The following is a 17,052-nucleotide window of genomic DNA, read 5'->3' as shown; positions in this document are numbered from 1 at the left end:
TGTTTGTGAGTTTTGCAGGGGTTTTTTGGTTTGTTTGTTTGTTTTATTTTTGTTTTTCTTGTAGTTGATGTCTAGTCTCATGGCATTTCGGTCAGAAAAGAAACTTGCTGTGATTTAAATCTTTTTAAATTTGTTGAGATGCATTTTGGGGCTTTCATGTGGTCTATCCTGGAGAATGTTCCATGAGCACTTGAAAAGAGCATGTACTCTTCCGCTTTTGGATAGAATGTTTCACATATTTCTATTAATTTCATCTGCCCTAAGGTGTAGTTTAAGGCCAGTGTTTCCTTACTGATTTTGTCTGGATGATCTATCCATTGATGTATGAAAGGTGTTAAAGTTTGCTGTTATTATTGTGTTACTGTCAATTTCTCCCTCTATGTTTGTTAATGTTTGTTCCGTGTATTTCGGTGCTCCTATGCTGGGTGCATACACATTCATAACTGCTGTATTTCTTGGATTGATCCCTTGATCACTAATGTAATGTCGTAATGACCTTCTTCATCTCTTGTTACAGTCTTACCCCACTGATTTCTGAGGCTGGTCCTTAAGGCTGTGCCAGCCCACTGGTGTATGGAGCTTGGTCCTAAGGTCTTTGGCTGCAGTGCTCCCGTGGATCCTGGGGCTAATGTCAGTACATTGGTTTATGAGGCCAAGTTTTGGACCCTCCGCTGTGCAGGACAAGATCCTGAGGTTCTGTTGGCTTAGGGAGTCTTAAGGTAGTCAGCCAGCCTAATGAACTTTAGTGGTTTTTTTTAATATTTTCTTTTTGTTTTTAAAATATATTTTACTAGAGTTAATGTCTTACTATTTGTACTAAATATGTAGTATACTATATATAAATATGTAGTGTATATTATTATATAATTAAATAATATATTAATGTAAATAAGTTATATTGATTAATGTTACTTAATGAATTAATATATGTTAATATATTTATTATAATATATTTATATATATTAAATAATTTAAAATAAATGTATATACTTGAATAAATATATACTATATAAATATAAATACTATGGTATTTAATTTGTATATATTTACTATATATTTATTTAAGTAATACTATGGAATATTTAATGTGTGATCCATATAAATTCTTTATGTAATAAAAATTACATTTAATCAAGAATACAAAAACACTAAAATTTAGTACAAATAGTAATACATTAACTGTATATCAGCTTTATAATATGTGTGTACATGCACACCTACAAATAATTTAAGTAACTTTTAAACACAGTATTTTGATTATAAACCTCTAGTAAAATACATTTTAAAAACCAAAAATATTTTTTTTAATCTAGAATTTACTTAGCAAGTTTGCAGTTGGTAGTATTATTGTGTACTGTAGGATACACTAAATAAGTAAATATATTGATGTTTTTGGGAGTCAGGATTCTCATTGTGGGAAAAGTAAGATTCAAACATGGGCTGGGGGAAATATGAAGAATCCTGCAATGTAGCTATCAGGGTAAGATACACATACCACATGAGCATACACGTGTATATATAAATATATATGCAACTATGTGTATGATTTCTAGTCTACCCCCTAAAAGTACTTAGAAAAATACACACACTACAAACCCAAATATTGGTTCCTAAATTCAATTCCCTACTAAAAGCAACCAAGGATCCTTGGACAAATGGTTGACTGCAGGTTTGGGGAGCAGAAAATTTAACGTAAGTTCTCAATATCTTGCTGAGCTAGAGAGTAAGAAAGTAAAACAAAAGACATGGGGAGGAGGAAAATCTTTAAAGGAGGTCTATTAATAGATGTAAAATTATATAAAAAGAAAATCATAATTTTGCAAGCGCTAATGTAATAACTGATTCAAGCAAAGGTCATCATGGATGCTAAAAATACTGAATTAAATTTTGTTGAGTACAGGATATTCATACAATCTTAAAATATCACCCACAGTTACCTATCAATTGCAAGAAAAAAGATACTGTTACAATGGAGAATCTAAGACATGCCACCTTAAACAATTAAAGACAGCGTCACCAGTAGTGGAACAAGTCAACATTATATGCCTCCTGATGAAATACACTGAGAAGGACACAATATCGCTTATGTAATATTCTTGACAAAACATTTAACTTGATTCCAATAATACAGCAAAAATATATTATACCAAAAAAACTAGTCTGAACTTTTTGAAAGTCTCAGAGCAATTGCAAATAAGAAAGGGACTATTTCAGATTAAGAGAAATTAATACAACTAAAGGTATTGAATTCAATGATCTTTGACTAAATCATGTGTTAAAAAATAAAACAACTATAAAGTATATTAATTGGATAATTAAGAAAATTTTAGTATGGGCCTATACTGGGTAATATTTTCACATCAATGGTAAGTATAGTGAATGTAATGGAAAAAACAAGAAAAATGTCCTTGTTTTAAGGAGATATATGTTGAAGTATTTAGGGATAAATTATCATGATGTCTTCAACTGATTTTCAAATGGTCCAGCAAGTGTATATCCATATATCTGAGAGAGAGACAAAGAGAAATTGCAAACATGGTAAACTGGTTAACAATTAGTGAATCTAGATAAAGAGCATATGAGGGCTTATTATAGTTTTGGGCTTTTTTTTAGTTTATCCATGGATTTAAATTTTTTCAATAAATCTTGGGAAAATTTTTACAAACCTGTATTAAAAAAACTAAAAAACACATCAACAGAAGAATTCAGAAATTATGTTAATCTCTACAAAACTAAGACTATCAAAGGCATCTAATTCAATTATAGTGAGGTTATTTAAAAGTTTCTTAGCACCTAAACAAGAATAACTAATATGTGGAATCTCACCAAAAAATGATACAAAAGAACTTAGAAAAAAGAAACATATTCAAAGACTTTAAAACCAAATTTACCATTACCAAAAAGGAACTATAAGGCAAGAGGGATAAATTAGGGGGTTGGGATTGACATATAAACACCACTATATATAAAATAGATAGGAAATAAGGACCTACTGTATGGCATAGGGTACTCTACTCAATACTGCGTAGAATATGGGAAATAATCTGAAAAGGAATGGATATATGTATGTGTAACTGATTTATTTTGCTGAACACTTGAAACTAACACAACTTTCTAAATCAACTATACTCCAAATGTTTTTTTTTTTTTTTTAAGTGAATAATGAAAAACGAAGCATGTGCCATTTGTCTAGCACACTGGTCTCTCTATTTGTTCTTTTTTTTTCTTCTTCTTCTTTTTTTTTTTTTTTTTTTTTTTTTGTCTTTTTGCCTTTTCTAGGGCCACTCCCACAGCATATGGAGGTTCCCAGGCAAGGGGTCAAATCGGAGCTGTAGCCGCTGGCCTATATCACAGCCACAGCAATGCGGGATCTGAGCTGCGTCTGCGACCTACATAACAGCTCAGGGCAACACCGGAACCTTAACCCACTGAGCAAAGCCAGGGATCGAACCCTCAACCCCATGGTTCCTAGTCGGATTCGTTAACCACTTGAGCCACGAGGGTAACGCCCAGTCTCTCTATTTTAAAGAGATACATTCCTATCACAAGTAGGAATACAATTTTCTCAATTGTCCTCATCCACAAATATGCATAGTAATTCACAAGAATGTTCACTTTTCAGTTAATTCCAGCGGTGCATTATAGATATGGGAGTAAAGAGAAGTTGAGCTAGGCTCATAAATTTAATGACAGAAAAATCACTCATTAAACTGGCATCAGGGAACCCTGGCTTCAAGTCCCACAGCTACTACTCACTAGACATGGAGTCACTATCTAACTTATTCAGAATTCACAATTCTTACTTGTAAAATGTAAATATGAACATCTAGATCATCCTGGCTCTGAAGAATTATATGTTAAATAATAGACACCATATAACAACACAATGTCTGGCCAAATTAGGAGCTCCATAAATGATAGTAGAATCTGAGTCTGGTATTGTTTAATAAAAATCAATGGTATAACTATTTTTGACACTTGAATTTGTTTCTTTCTATATTAATATAGGCATCAATGCTATCTGCAAGAGAAGATACACTGAATTTCATTAGTATGTACCCCCTAGTAGAGATATGACTTCAACTAAAATTTGTATAAAATGACAGGGCTCAAAAAGGCACAAAGCCACACATAAACTAATAAGAAATTTTCATCTATAATTGAGCCACAAATATATTTTAATTAAATCATTTTTCTAATAGCTATTCAACTTTGACATTGGTATTACTAAAATTAAAGCATTATAAAATAACATCCTCAATATATAACATAACTAAAAATAATTTTACCTCTTATAAATTTATCTCTCCTGGTTCTCCTTTTTTACAGATATGCCCAAGTTGTCAGAATAGAGTCATCTTACACATGAATGAAGCAAGTTGTAATCTATTTTGAGGTAGCATATTTTGAGAAATGTCATGGCAGAAAGATCCCCGGTCCCTTTCTCCTAAAGATAACAAAAGGTGCTAATAGTGGATTATCCTACAGAAAAGACCAATAGCTGAAAAGCCCCTTCCACCCTCAAAAATATTTTAATCATTTGCTTCTCTTTTAAATAAGCTCCAGTGGGAATGGTGTATAAAAAGCATAGTGGGAATGAGAAAAAGGCAGGCAAATCCTCTAATTTGCTATTTATTCAGAAGCAAAAACATATCACATAAATGGTGGACTACAGCACCAGAGTGTCTTGAGTGGCTGCGCTACAAAGACTCCTCCTACCTACTCATATCAAATACACACCAGTCCCAGTTTGTAACCATTGATGTGTGTGGATGTTTGTTTTGTAATTGAGAAAGAAGAGAAAATGTTATTTGGAGCCAGAAGCCAACAATCGGTGGAGACAGGAATAGAGATTGCATCTATTCTCTACTTGACCCATCCAGTTATGAGCACCTGCAGTTCCAGAGCTAAAGGTAAGGAGGTGACAGAACTATCTTATGACATATACTGTGATTCTTGGAGAGCTAAAAGACAGAAGATACTGGAATGCTTTCATGAGAGTCTTTGTGGTACTCTTGACACAAGTGAAATTCTGAGTTTGGGGAAAAGTCTTTCTCTCTGGTATCTTCCCTGCGCTCTGCACATCTGTGACCCTCTGAGACCAGTAGCTTTGTGCGAAGCCATGCTCAGGGAAGATAGGAGGGCCACAGACAGCCCAGTCAGGAAGTGCAGCTTTGTGAAGCAGCTTCGTGGGTGGAGACTGTGAATGGAGATCAAGAAATAGAAGAAATGAATGGAAAGAAAGAATATTTGATCATGTGAGGGAAAACAATGGGATTGTGAGCACATGTGAGACCCTGGTCCCATTAATTTTACCACATGCTACCACTGGGTCAGTCTTCCCAAAGAATCCTTTCACCATTAAAAAAAAAAAAAATTTAGATACATCTATCTGCACTATAAGATAGTGAAAACATTCTAATCACAAATTTCCAAAATGTGGCTTCAACTAACTCCCATTAATTTTCTCTAGGAATCACTGCTATAGTCAGTGTATCCCCCAAACATGTTCGTTGTTTGTTACTCCCTCTTTCCTTCCATCCCCTCACCTTTGATCAAAGTATATCATTTCATGAACTTGGTATAACCTCTCATACCCTCTTCCTGTCCTTCTAAGTACAAACCAGGTCAATTATGATCGGTTCTATAAACCCTTCACAAACTTCAGCAAACCACCTGGATCTACTCCTCCTTCAAAGATATGGCACAAATTGTCTATGTTCACAAATCATGCATTGCAAATTGAAAAAAAAAAACATTTTGATTGAGAATTCATCAATTACCAATATATTGCTTGGGGACATCTTTTCTTCTGTTGTCTGATCATGTATTTGACCTTTGTATTTTATTTTAGTCTTGCTTTTCCATTCAGAAAATAAGATTCTTAATATCAAGTTCTGTGTTATTTTCATCTTCGCATCTTCCACAGTGCTTAGAACAGAGAGGTTCTCCACAAATATTTTTTGGTGCATAGGTTGATTTATTTATTCAGCATGATATTGAGAAAAAAAAGAGGTAACAACCGCACCACATTTTGAGATGTTACCCTATTTCCTCTGTCCAGAAAATCTCTTCCTGTCTAATATTAAATTTTTAGTAATTGAGGTAGAGTCAAATAAGCAGGCCACAGTCTGCTAGCATTTAAAGTAAATTTTTTTTCTAGTCCACAGCAAAATCATCAAAGAGATAACATGTTCATAATAATCTCTTCTTCCATCAGGTTTATCAACACTGAATATATAACTGACTATACATATAAGATAGACTCTAAACAAGGTACCATGACTTTCTTTTTATTCCACATTTCGAATCATCTTAAAGAAATTTAATAACAAAAAAATTGCCAGAAAATTTAAACTCTAAATAAGCTATTTATATTTTCTTTAAAATGTACTTTTATGCTAAAATAAAGATCCTTCACTCCAAGTTCTTCATTCATTAGTCAGCTGCACTGGCAGAAAGACCAAAATGTTTTGCTTGGTGTTTTGCCTCCTCAATTCACTAAGAATCAAAATCAAAGTCATCACACGAAAGCCACCAGCTGCTTAAAACCCCATTTTATACAACAGTCAAAAATTATTAAGAACCGGTAGTTATTAAACATGAACTTACAGAATGTTTTATTCTAATGGTCATTTATATGATCAAAAACCATTGCTTTCTCTTCTTATATGAAGCCTCGCCTCTCTTTTATTGTTTTACCATTAACTAATACATAAATCTTTGTCATAAAAATGTCCAATAGGAAGAAATCTCTTTGTTTATCATTAGCATGAAAAATCAGCCCTATGTTCAATGCAACACATTTAAAAACAAAAAAAAACCACTGAGTGCAAGAAAAATTAAGCAAAAAGAGTTACCTCCAATGTTTTTTATAACAATATATTAAACTGGATAGATGAGGAGGGAAAGCAGAGAGTTGATTCACATGACCAGGGTGAAAAGAAAAACAAACATTAGAGTTGCAAAAACATATATTCCATAACAAGTTCTTAAGACTCCCAGGTGCAACATCAGCAGTGCTTGAGTCTCGATTTTTATTGTAATCTTGTGGCTTTTTATTTGTAACTTATATGAAAAGAATCATATTGATTGGGGCAGATTTAACTCAGTAAAACCTATTCTACTGAGATTGTCTGTGCTAGGTGATTTTATCAAGTTCTCTTTTGGTTTCATTTTCTTCCTCATCCCTATTCCCAAGGGAGGCTGCAGCCCAGCTTGCAGAGCAAATTGCCCTAAATTGAGTTCTTTCTCTGGCATAGACAGGGCTGCCTTTGGCTCCTCGGCTTGAAAACTTTATGCATTCTTTTTTCCTTCTTTCTTAACAATCCCCTTCCCTTTTTCCAATTAAAATGGAGAAGTTTGCACCAGTACCTGCTCCCAATTAAATGAATACTGCATTACCAGCCACACTCCCGGATCTTCTTTACCCTCCCTTCATTAGCCTTATTCCTCTGAGGCTGCCTGGCTGTCTGCCAGGGACTTATGGCAAGAATTCAAAATCTTGCACACTTTATCCCCTCCAAATCATTCTTGAATATAAGCAGTCTGCTCCTTAGGCCCAGCATGAGAAATTCAAGAACGTGTTCAAAACGGATAGGGGGTGGGGAGGGAGAGAAAAGAAAATGATTTATTTAAAAGGCTAAAAGCCTATGCAGAGAAAGACAAGCTAAGAGAGGTTAAGCTTCCCAGTTAATTGACCTTAGTTTCTTTTTTAAAAGCCTGAGTCAGAAGAACAACAAATGACAGTTCGATGGCCATGTTTTGTTTCAGAGTACCTTCATGCCTATGGGAAGTACATCATCATCTTCACACCTGAGGCACGTTGACTCCCCCACACTCAAATTATGCACCATGACCGAAAAAGCCAACCTTGGAAGCTTAAACTACCGTTTTTGTTTTTTCAATAAAGATCAACATGGAATTTTCCAACAAATGTGAGTGCTATGGGGCCATTGCATCAAGATATTCTCAACTGACACTTGGAATCAGTAAGTATGCATCAAGCTGTCATGAATGATGACACAGGTGTCAGGCCACAGAAACAAACGGGCACTCAGTATGCCTCTACCATTCTCTGAAACTGTGAAAGTCCCACTAACAGAGGCTTTGAACACATTTTAGCAGAATATGTGATCACATCTCAGTTCTGATACATACTACCTGTGTGATCTTACGCAAGTTATTTAACTTCTCTGAGCCTTGTGGTCCTCATTTGCAAAATAGGGCTAACTGTATCTACCACTAAGTGCTGTTTTGTAAACTAAGCAGAGCATACAAACAATTTAGCACAATTCCTGGCACTGAGTATATAGCTAGTATTAACTCTATTATTGTTGCTTCTAATATTAATATTAATCAAAAATATACCATATGATCTGACAGAGTTTTTGGAGCCTTTCCCAGAACATGGCAAGGGCTAAGGACAATTTGTGTAGATGATTTTTTGATTTTACAAAGTCAAAAATGTGCAACTGGATTCTCAGAAGCCAATCCTTGTGTGGCACAGAGCCCAACACAGCTACAACATCCACTAAGGTCATTATCAGACAAGCTATCATTTAGTTATAAGTCATCAAACTCTTCAAGCACCTTAGAAAATATATAGTCATTGTTGACTTTTTCTAAGGATGAGATGTAGATGTGATTGAACACTTTAAAACAGTAATCACTGATGTCAATTTGCTTCAGTTCTGTGAATTAACATATAATTTGGAGTATCTCCTAGTAAGAAACTTCCAAGGCATGCTATAATGCCAGTTTACCACTTTAAAAATAATAATAAATAAAAGAAAACTATAAAAAACAATAATTACTAAATCTTTCTTATCTTTTTTTTTTTATGGCCGCACCCATGGCACATGGAAGTTCATGGCCAGGGATCAAATCCAAACTGTTACTGTAGCCCATGCTGCAGCTACGACAACACCAGATCCTCTGCCCTACTGAGACAGGCCAGGGATTGAATCCACACCTCCGCAGAGAACCAAGCCCCTGTAGTCGGATTCCTAACCCACTGTGCCAAAACAGGAACTCCTAAATCTTTTTAGGTCACTGTATTGATGAAAAGAAAAAGAAAACAAACTGGAGTTCCCACCGTGGCTCAGTGGAAAGGAATCTGACTAGCATCCATGAGGACACAGGTTGGATCCCTGGCTTTGCTCAGTGGGTTAAAGGATCCGGGATTGCCATGAGCTATGGTATAGGTTGCAGGCATGCAGCGGATCTGGCGTTGCTAGGGCTGTAACATAGGCCAGCAGCTACAGCTCTGATTTGACCCCTATCCTGGGAACTTCCATATGCCATGGGTATAGCCCAAAAAAGACGAAAAAAGAAAAAGAAAACAAATTTATGAAAGAGGATAAACACTACAAACAAATTTGTGCTGACCATTTTTACCTCCAACAATAGACACAACTCTTTTCTCTCCATGAGTTGCAAAATTTTGCCTGATTTGTAAGAAATACACTGTTGTCTGAGAAACCCAAAGTAGCAGGCACAGTCTCAATACAGGGAAGTACTTTATAACTAACATTTTTTTGTTATTCAGATCCATGTCAAATGTCCCACAGTATTTTATACAATTCTTAGGAATGCAAATATTGGAATCAGAGACATGGAATTACATTCCAGCCTGACCTTTTATTTGCTATGTGACCTCTAAAAATGGATTTCTCCTGTGGCTCAGTGGGTTAAGGATCCAGCATCATCACTGCAGCAGCTCAGGTCCCTTCTGTGGCATAGGTTTGATCTCTGGCCAGGAACTTCTCAGGCCAGCACGCCATAGGTGCGGCAAAGCTTCTTAACCTCTCAAACATTCAATTTTCTCAAATATAAGATATGGCAATGTGATGCCATTGTAAGAACTACATTTAAAATCTTAAGCCACAAGAAGCTCTCTATTTTTATCATCATCATTATCATATTCAACATGATGATTATCAAGTTTTTGACTTTTCAACGATTATTAAAATAAAAGAATATTAAATATGAAGCAAGAGATTCTGAAATATGCCATTGAGTCTATTAAATATTGGTTAACTGCATTGAACCCAAAAGAGGTAATACACTCACTGGTTCAGGTCTTGCATATTTAAGGGCACTATAATGAAATGGTTTTCAGAGATGATGGTTTTAAGGAATAGTTTGGGAAATCTACCTCATCCAGGAAGTTATCTAAATGGTTGTTTAACAAAAATCAGAATCACATAGCTGGCACATAAGATATAAATAAACAAGGTCACACAGTAATGGCAGAGCCAGGCCTTAAGCTCAGATATGCCAATTCCAGATGAAAGTGTCTCAGGTGATCTTTTTCCTCATAATTCAGAGATATCATAGTTATGTGAGAACAGAAAACTCAATAGAAGAGTATGGCATTTTCCTCTGTTGTGCTACCTCAGGCATTTCACAATCACAAAATTAATTTTAAATAAAAAGGTATTCTAAATCTTAAGTATCACAGGTATATCCCCTTAAACCTGCCCTCCTGTTATAAATCCTGTCTTGGTTAATGGCACTATCATCCCAGTCGTCTCAAAAACTTAGAGCCATACTGATGGTTTTCCCCTCATTAAGCCGCTTGTACTGACAATTATATTTCTATAACATTGACCAAAACTGAATCTTGCCTTCAATTTCTGCTGTTACTGACTTAATTTGGGACCTCATTGTCTTATGCCTGCACTACTGTAATTGTCTCCCAACTAGCCTCCTTTATCTCAGCTTTCTTACACATTCTACTCTGCACCCTTCCACATTCTCATCAAGATGATCTTCCTAACAGTCTGACTGTGCTACTCCCGAGTGGAAACCTTCAATCTCATACGGTCTCTGCTTAGCCAGGCCCCTACATGCCTGTCTCTTCTTACCCTCATCCCTCAGTGTCCACTCTCACCCCTCACACTCTCTGTGTCAGCCATTTATTTGCTTTTTCATCTCTGCTCTTTGTTCTTTAGCTTAATACTGTTCCTCCAGTCTGTAAGTCTATGATTTTCATCCAAGCAGCCTAAATATTCCATTAGTCCTTAAAAAAAATTCTCTATGGAAGTTTTATTAGATAAAGCTTGTGTCAGGCATAAGACAATGAGGTCCCAAATTAAGTTCTCTTAGTTATGGAGAGAACCATGTTAAAATCTTTTTGGATTCTGAGTTTGTCAATCTTCCATGTAATTCTGTTCACTTATGCTTTATATTTTTAAAACAATATTATTATATAAAATATTTAAATATATAAACATATTTTATATTCTGTTTAACTTTATATTAGTTTAAATTTATTTTATATAAAAATGAAATAGCAGCTTTTTTTTGGTTAGTATTTATGTAGGATTGTTTTTCCATCCTTTTACTTTCATCTTTGCTAGGCCTTTATGTTTTAAGTATGAATCTCTAGATAGCATACAATTGGGATTTTTTTAAATCTACTCTGACCATTTTTGTCTTTTAATTGCAGAGTTCATTCTATTTTCATTAATTGGGATTACCAGCCTATTTAAATTTATTTCATGTAATTCATGCACCTGAGACTGACCTATTTGATTTTTTTTTCTTTTTTTTTTCCTTCTGTCTGTTTAATTCCTCCAAGAAGCATTTCCTGAGCAACTACAATATTGCAAGCACTACCTCAGACATTGGCAATCAGGGCACAAGGGAAAAGAAAAGATTCTTGCTCTTAAGGATATTACATCCTAGTGAAAGGAGACAGAGAATGGCTAAATAAACAACTGAATAGCAATATAAATAGAGAGTAATCAACATATTTTTTAAATTATGTTCTATTCTTAGTGTCTTTACTCTTCTCAGAAGCTCATTTTTCTTTCCCAGGCTACAAGAGTAACCTTGTAATTGGTCTCTCCTTTTCCCTTTTCTCTTCTAATATATCTGTCTCACTAATATTTTTATATCTTAGTTCAAATATTACTATTCCCTAGCTTAAAACCTTCAGTGTTTCCTCATTGGCTACTGCATTGAGTAAAAATACCTTAGCCTGACAGTCAAAGTCCTCTGCAAAATGGCTTGGCCTACATTTTCTGGCTCTTTCTTTCATGTATCCGTATGTATCCTCTACTCTCTAACCAACTACTTCCTATTTCCAAACACATCGAATTATGTTTTCTGAGCCTCTTACTCTACTTTCTCATTCCTTTCTATTTGATTCTTTTATTTCTGCCATTCTTTAAAGAACATTTGAAATACTGCTCCCCCCAAAAAAAACCACTTTTCTTGATTCCATATATTTGTGATCTCTGCCCTCTTCTGAATTTCATAATATTCACTATATTTTTTACCTTTCTAAAGGGCATCATTCTGTATTTTTTCATTTATTATAATATAAACTATTTTATTAAAGTATAGTTAAAGAGTTCCCATTGTGGCTTAGTGGAAATGTATCTGACTAGTTTTCATGTGAGTTCGATCCCTGGCCTCGCTCAGTAGGTAGCGGATCCAATGTTGCTGTGAGCTGTGATGTAGGTTGAAGATGTGGCACAGATCCCATGTTGCTGTGGCTGTGGCATAGGCCGGGAGCTGCAGCTCCAATTCAACCACTAGCCTGGGAACTTCCATATGCCACAGGTGCAGCCCTAAAAGAAAAAAAAAGCAAAATAAATAAATAAATAAATAAATAAAGTATAGTTCATTTACAGTATTTCAGGTATACAGCAAAGTAATGATTATGTATTATGTGTGTGTGTTCTTTTTTGGATTATTTTCCACTACAGATTATCATAAGACATTGAATACAGTTCTCTGTACTGTATAGTAGATCCTTGTTCTATATCTATTTTATATATAGTAGCGTGTATCTGTTAACTCATCCCTCCCCCTCCTGTCCCCTATGATAACCACGTTTGCTTTCTATGTATGAGAGTCTATTTCTGTTTTGTAAATAAGTTGGATCTTTTTTTAAGATTCCACATATAAGCGATATATGATATTTGCCTTTCTCTGTTTGACTTACTTAGTATAATAATCTCTAGGTTCATCCATGTTGCTGCAAATGGCATTATTTCATTTTTTATGTCTGAGTAAAATTCCATCATGTGGGTATGTGTGTTGTGTGTATGTGAATAAATATGTATATAGGAATGTATGTATGTGTATATATGTGTAAACTTTTTAATGACAGGAGTTTTCTTCCTATTCATTTTGATTTCCAAACAGTGCTAAGTACAATGTCCTGGAAATAACACCTGAGCTGTAAACATCTCTTGAATTATGTTAACAGTCTAATGGTCTAAGCCTGGCCATCACCTTATACCATGTATCATTATCCTAAAAAGCAAAAATATTTGGATAAATGCCCCAAAATGGCCCACAGATTAAAAACTATGTTGCTTCATTCTGGAGAAAATTGTTTTAAAAATTAAAATACTTCAAATGATTAAACAGTCTCAGTTTAAATTGTAAAAATTAAGTAAGCACTAGAAATATACAAAATTCATCTATACTCAGTTCAAGTGATGAGTAAAAGTGTATCTTGCTAATTGACATTGGGAGAGAGATAAGAGCAGAAGAGAAAAATACTGGAGAGTAATTACTTTAGATATGAGATGTTAAGAGTTCCTTGGAGTTGCAGGCAAATTATTAACATTATTTATTCAACATAAATATATATGGAACACCTACTATTTGCTAAGCAGTGTGCTAATTCCAGGGAGTACAAAGATGAATAAGGCTTAATGTTTGCCTTAAAGAAGCTGAAGCTTAGTGAGAAAAAGATAAACAGAGAGAAGAAAATGTAGTAACTCTTACAACAGAAGGCTCTGTGAAATGCAACTGGAGAACTCAGGCAGGAGGCTCTGTAAAGGTTTCAGGTGAATTAGATCTTCTACTGAGAAAACAGCATGAGAGCTGAGAAAGGCAGGCCTTTATGCATTCAGAGTACTTATTCCTACTTTACCTGCAGATGTGATAGTGATAAATTGATAATATTTAAATAGTATTAACGTCACACCATGGCAGTATCACTATCTTTTCCACGTACAGATTTAAGATACTTATGATTAAGCATGATGGTGGATGTACATATGTATTTATTCTTCGCCCTTGCAAACCCATACTAAACTGACAGCGAGTGAATTTTAAACTTATAAACCCATAAGAATGAAAACAATAGAAGATACCAGATAAGCAATATCAAAAACATTTCTGAAGTTTTGGAAGATAAATGGATGAATGGTAACTGCTTAGCAAGCCAGATAAAGCTGAAAGCTCTACATAAAGTGAAGGAAGCCGGAGTTCCTGTCGTGGCACAGCGGAAACGAATCCGACTAGGAACCATGAGCCTGCAGGTTCGGTCCCTGGCCTCACTCAGTGGGTTAAGGATCCGGCGTTGCCGTGAGCTGTGGTGTAGGTCACAGACACGTCTCGGATCTGGCATTGCTGTAGCTCTACCATAGGCCGGCAGCAACAGCTCCAATTGGAACCCTTAGCCTGTGAACCTCTGTGTGCCACGGGTGCAGCCCTAGAAAGACAAAAAAAACAACAAAAAATAAATAAAAATAAAGTGAAGAAAGCCAACAGGAAGCTGCCAATTTTACCTCAAAAGCCCAGAAAGTCTTAGCTCATGAAAATAACAGTTATCTCTGAAAGCAAGATGTTAATATAGTGGATAAGGAGTGTATTAATAACACAAAAGGATTGGTTGAAAGTTTACCTTTAAAAACATTAGATCCTTTCCCTGACCCCAACAGAAGATCAGAAGTTTGTATTCTGTTGAAGTTAATACAGCAGAAGACAGGATGAGATGTCCTATTGAGTAAAAGAAGGTGAAATGCAAATCCTTGTACTGAATGGTAAAAGAGCAGGTTATTTTCTGGTTTAGTTTCCACAACATAGACCATTAGGCTTTTATCCTCCAAGCATAATTTGAGAAGTCTTCTCTAAAGAAACTAAAAGGCCCAGAGAAAACATGTCCGTACATGAGCTTTAGGATCTCTCAATTAAAAAACCATATTGTCACCTTATAACACTGTAATAAATCTCACCATTATGCATTCTCATTATAAAAGTTTTACCAATAATTATGAGGCCCCTTAATTCTTATATATAGGAGATAGCCAAGGATAATCAAACATATGGAAAAATCTTCTAGCATGAAAGAAAGAAACCCAAATATAGACTCTAGAATCTGAATGGAGTCCGATTCCCGGACAGAAATAGGAAAAACTAAAAGAATGAAAGAAGACAAATATTTTGAGGGAAAATTACTTCCAATCTAAAATTCAGTACATAACCAATGTATTTAACAGAACATAAATAAAAATCAAGTATATTTATAGAGTAAGGGAATCCTGGCATATCCAAGGCCACAAAAAATTTACCTCCTATGTATTCTCTTCAGGAATCCTGTGGAAAATGAAATTTATTGAAAAGTTGGCAATAACCAAACAAAGAGAATCAGAAAAGAAGGAGCCAGGGAAAAAATAAAAGGAATGTCCCAGGATGAAAGTGAGGCCTCTAGGATGGACATTTGCAAGAAAAAGAATAATGTCTAGGAGTTCCTTGGTGGCTCAGTGGGTTCAAGATCCAGTGCTGGAGTTCCCGTCATGGTGCAGCGGAACTCCAAGAGGTTGCGGGTTTGATCCCTGGCCTTGCTCAGTGGGTTAATGATCTGGCTTTGCCCTGAGCTGCAGTGCAGGTCGCAGACGTGGCTCAGATTCTGCATTGCAGTGGCTGTGTTATAGGCCAATGGCTGTAGCTCTGATTTGACCCACTAGCCTGGGAGTGAACCTCCATATGCCACAGGTGTGGCCCTAGAAAGCAAAAAAAAAAAAGAAAAAGAGAGAATAATGTCTAAAAGACAGGGAAACTGATTCACTTAGCACAGATATGCCTATCAAAAAGAAAATGCCTGTAAAAGGTAAACTCGATATATTTGGTGTATTAACATGGAAAGGGTGATAGTTGAGGAATAAACACAGATTATCAAAGGGAGAAGATTTAGAAATTGAAAAAAGTAACTCAATGTGTTCAATGACTGATCTGAAAGAAAATTCCATCACTTTTTGATATTTAAATCATGGTTGCAGGAAACTCTAAGAGAAGAAATATTTTAAATCAATTCCATTGGCAAAGCTTTGTAATTGATTTGCTTGAAAGCTCTTGAAATATACTGACATACCTTTTCAATAACAGCTAGATTATGTAAAAAAGGTTGTTGCTTGTGGATGGTTTCATTTGATTCTAATTACTGAAATAAATGTCATAAATGTGCCTCTCTCAAAAACTGTGCAGCAAAATAGGAGAATGAACTATCATGTTTAACCTTTCTCCTAAAATTATAACTGGCTAGAAATTAAAATTCTTGCCATAACTGCTAGGTCCCCTGAGACTCCCAGAAATCTTATAATAAAACTTTAACTTGGGCTAATTTGAATAGCTACCTAGTCCTTGCAACAATCCCTAATTGGTATGTGTAATAAAATATAAGCTACATAAATTGAACAAGATTTCATGGGAAACTTCCTCAGCTTAGCTATTTAGCAATTGTTCTTTAATTAAGAATACTTGATTATATTTTTCATTCCTACAGGAAGAGTCTGAAAGTAAAAAGTGATATACTTTCTTCTTCACCTCAATCTAGCCTTAACTCAAATCTTTCCAAAGCCCTTCAAAGATATAAGTTCATGAATTCAAATTTTATCAAGAAGCCTAGCTGCTATGGGAAACTGGTCTTCTGCTTTGGGTAAATCAAAGGAGGAGAAAGAAAAAAAGTTATATAGTGGGTCAGGAATATACAACAGGCTGGCTCAGTGTTGAGCTAAGACGTGAAACAGACATTTAATAAAAACAATAATAACAATATTATTGTCAAACATAATCTCTTTAGTTTTACCTGGTATTAGTTAAATTAGGCTATTTAACCAAATTAAATATATTTGACTAGCTTGTTCTGTCCCCTTCCAGTTTCCAACAAACTAAGCAAATTCTCATCTCAAGGCAATGAAAACTCAACGATTAGGTCAAAATTCACAAACCTACATCTAAAGTCATCATCTGAATTTCTAGAAATAAAAATACCATAAAACCTAATATTCTCCCCAGCAG

The 17,052-nt window shown here is 35.1% G+C and overlaps 1 long non-coding RNA gene across 3 annotated transcripts in view; it reads right to left on the bottom strand.

The window, feature by feature from the left end:
• The window catches only part of LOC102160801, a 973,686-nt gene that overhangs the window by 679,490 nt on the left and 277,144 nt on the right, over nucleotides 1–17,052 (bottom strand). The gene's annotated exons all lie outside the window — the stretch shown is intronic.

The sequence above is a fragment of the Sus scrofa genome, chromosome 1, assembly GCF_000003025.6.
Source record: "Sus scrofa isolate TJ Tabasco breed Duroc chromosome 1, Sscrofa11.1, whole genome shotgun sequence".
Taxonomy (NCBI): domain Eukaryota; kingdom Metazoa; phylum Chordata; class Mammalia; order Artiodactyla; family Suidae; genus Sus; species Sus scrofa.
Note: the sequence above shows the minus strand (reverse complement) of the source record. Positions and strands in the feature narration are given on the sequence as shown.